The sequence below is a fragment of the Aptenodytes forsteri genome, unplaced genomic scaffold (assembly GCF_000699145.1).
Source record: "Aptenodytes forsteri isolate BGI_AS27 unplaced genomic scaffold, ASM69914v1 Scaffold224, whole genome shotgun sequence".
NCBI classification, from domain to species: Eukaryota; Metazoa; Chordata; class Aves; order Sphenisciformes; family Spheniscidae; genus Aptenodytes; species Aptenodytes forsteri.
In genome coordinates, this window is record NW_008794879.1 from 2,483,240 (window position 1) to 2,486,913 (window position 3,674).

A 3,674-nucleotide genomic window follows, 5' to 3' on the forward strand; every position below is an offset into this window, starting at 1 on the left:
CTCTCTGCGGGCTGGCTGGAGCAGCCCCGCTGGCCGCCAGCCCACCGAGGCGGTAAACAGGGATCTCGTCCCTTCATCAGCGATTCTGTTTCGTTCCCCCGAGTTTTCACTCGTCTGTTTGTCTGCCACGCACGTCGCATGCTCCTTTCGTAAATCAAAGTGGATAGTGTTGCTCATGGGTGGTCTGCAATAACCGGAGGTAGTTCACATGCTTCCTAACAAGTTCCTCACTGAGAAAACCCCCGCCGAGTCTGCGCTGTGCTTGACTGGGGCATAGACTTCAGCAAGGGTCTCATAATCCAAATTACTTCTACATGAAGCACGCACAGGGCAAGAACTCCAGTCCCTGGATAACTTTTCGTGTAAGGGGACACAGTAGGCAAACAACAATAAAAACACAAACAGCAAGATTCAGTATTGGAAGAGCTCGCTGAAGAACCCAGACTTCTCACTTTTAAATGAAACCCCTCCAACTACTGGTTCATAAATTCCTTCCTACCTCACAGGTGGGCCAACCTGACACTTTAGCTGGTTTTTCTGGGCCATGTCCTGTCAAGTTGGGAAGATGGCCAAGAGTGGAGAACCTGCAGCCTCGCTGGGCCCCCCTGCCTTGGCACTAAGCACCCTCCCAGGGAAGAAAGGGATCTTCCAACCTCCTGTGAGTGCCCTATATTGCAATGAGTGTCTTCTGCCTTTGGTCCACCTCTGAGAAGAGTCTGCCTCTGTTATCTCAGTGCCCTGCCATGAAGGAGCTGATGGCGGCCAGAAGAGCTCCCTTTCACCATCTTGTTCCCAAGCTGAACAAAAGCACTTCTTGCTGCCTCTCCTGCCATGTGCCATGCTCCAGCCCCCTCTGCATCTCAGTGGCCTCCACTGGACTTGCTCCATGCGGTCAGTGTCTGTCTTAAGATGACCTGGGGACCCCAAACTGAACCTGGCATTTGATGATGCTGAAGTCCAGGAGGTTCCCATCAGCCCATTTCTCTGGCTTGTCAAGGTCCCTCTGAAGAGCAACCCTCTTCTCCAGCATATGCGCCATTCCCCTCAGTCTGGGATCATCTGCAAACTTGCTGAGAACACACTCTGTCCCATCATCCAGGTCATTAGTAAAGACATTACACAGTCTTGGCCTCCGAATCAGTATTTCTGAGGGACACCATTAGTAACCAGCCACGAGCTAGACTTTGCACTGCTGATTAAAACACTTTGAACCCCAAGCTCCAGACAATTTTCCACGCATCTTCTAGTCCACTTATCCAGTGCGTATCTTTCCCATATCCCTACCCACTTGCCAGTTTTTACTGTATCTCAAGGCAAATCTAAAATCTACAGTGCATGTAGACAGCTTCAACCGGTGGCACGCTATAATCAGGTATATGGGTATCCGAACTCAGAGTACAAGAAGTAACCTCCTGCCTCTTCCCCAGTATATGCACTTCAGTATCAGGCTCCTGAATGAGCCCTTAGCAATGAATAAGAAGGGAAAAAACAAAGAATAATTTTCAACATTTTTTGCTGAGAATACTGATTACTTCAATGCATCCCTAATTTGAGCAGTGCCTAACAAAGAGGTCTGATTTGCACTGAAATCTGTGATTGGAGCTCAGATATTTCTAGACAGCACAGCTTGCCGATAATTTTTGGCTTTCTGAAAAGTGATGTCTTTAAAACTTCCCTTTGTGTCATCTACTCTCTCCCCTAGCAAGCAGGCCACGCTAACTGATCACAGGCCAATGACCTAAATCCACACGTGCTATGTGATCTGACTCCTTGATTTTAATACCCAGTCTGCTCGAGGTTCACATGTCTCACCCTCTCATTTTAATAACAGAAGTAGTGTTTATTCTTTAAAATGTTGGACAACCTAGCAGGAAGTGACCCCTTTGTATAAGAAAATGCTCCTATATATTTTTTTTTCCCTTTCACATGTATCTGCATTTTAAAAATAAAATTAAAAACAATTTCTCTCCTTAATGCCAGTGTGGGTTCACTAATTCAATCCAGAGCATCACTAAGCTTGTGTTATAGTCACCATCTAAGTAATTACTATTCCGGGGAAAAGTCTTAATTTAGGAAAGCATTTCAGTACATGTTTATGGTTAAACATGTGCTTAAACCTACAGCTATTCAACAAAGCACCACAGCCTGGACTTAAGCATGTGCTTAAACATCTTGCTGACTCAGGGCTTTAGTCTGGAGCAAAAAAAGCAAACCTACATTTGATCTTGCAGGCATAGTTAACAAAAGCATGCAGAAAGAATGACAAAAAATTGTTCCATTTGTAGCATGATTACAAAGCTACTTAGAGTGAATTCAATGCCCCCAGCACATCTGTGTAGTAATAAGAAGTATGGATCATATAGGTGGATATTCCTGTGGCTTTTATGAAACCCCACATGGCTTCATGCAACTGGCAAAATCAAAGCAAATGCTCAGTACAACTTCCAAGGCTTCAGTACATGTACCTTTCACTCTCTGGTTGACAAGGAAGCCACAGCTTTTATGTCGGCTCTAGTGGTACAACACAGCAAGCCATTTGCTTGATTAGCAATGGTGAGCAGATAACAAGAAACAGGTCCTCACAAAGCCTCTTGCATCTCAAGAGGTTTATGAACAGTTGTCAAGACTTCTGCGTCATTAAGTAGATCTATGCTCATACGCTCAGAACAAGTCTGAAACTTCAAAGCTCCATGTAACTCATGTAAGTGTGTGCTGACAACATGGATCAGACAAACTCCAGACAAATACATGCATCAAAATACTGTCATACTTCCGTTTCTAAGTATCAGGCCCGCTGTGGAGAGCAATGTCTGTGTTTTACGAGTAGCTCTTTGTAATTCATGCCTGCCATCACCAAAGGGTGCCCAGTCCTCCTCAACAAGCTGTGTTAACATGGGCAGATTGCAGGATTTTCATTCCTTCTGCCTTTTTGTAGGATCTATGGACAACACACAGAGGAGCAACACGGAAAGAGCAGAAGTTGAGCAGGTGCTGACTGTCTCTCCCTGTGAACCTGCATTTGGTGGCGGTAGCTCTGCATGGGCTACAGCAGCAGCAGTGGGAATTTTCACCACGCTGACTCAGAGAAGCTGCCTAGCCCTTGTGCCTGGCTGCTTCTGCGTAAGGGGAAAATGCGCTGATTCTTACAGATGCTCAGTGGCTGGAAGAATTGAACCACTGTCCCATTCAGCATCCTTCAGGCTGAAACTTTTCCATCCCCCCATCAGCAGACCTAGAAAAGAGCCTAAGTCCCTAAGATCTGAGTTATTTGCCTCTTTTGGTAACTACTGTGTACTTGCTGCCATGTTCATCAGCTTATTTGGCTCTCTGTGATGTTTTAATTTGATGGCATTCAGGAGCAGGAATACTTCACACGTAAAAAAAAAGCTGAGGCCTAGTTTCAACAATGTGTGATTAATGGCAGGTAGTGTTGGGAGCCGAAATATCTCTGGCACAAAACTCTGGGGTTTTTTTTCAGCTGCTTTCATGATAGTGAAGCAGCCACATCAGTTATCAATTACAACAAAGGTTAAAAGCAGCACAAAAGTAGGAACTTCTTTAGGTTATAGGAGAAAGTGCCCAGGGTCCCTCTACAGCACACATGTGCCATGCTTTCATTGTTTTAGGTGAGAACACAAAAGTAAACATAGTAGTTTATGCATGTAGGAAAAAGC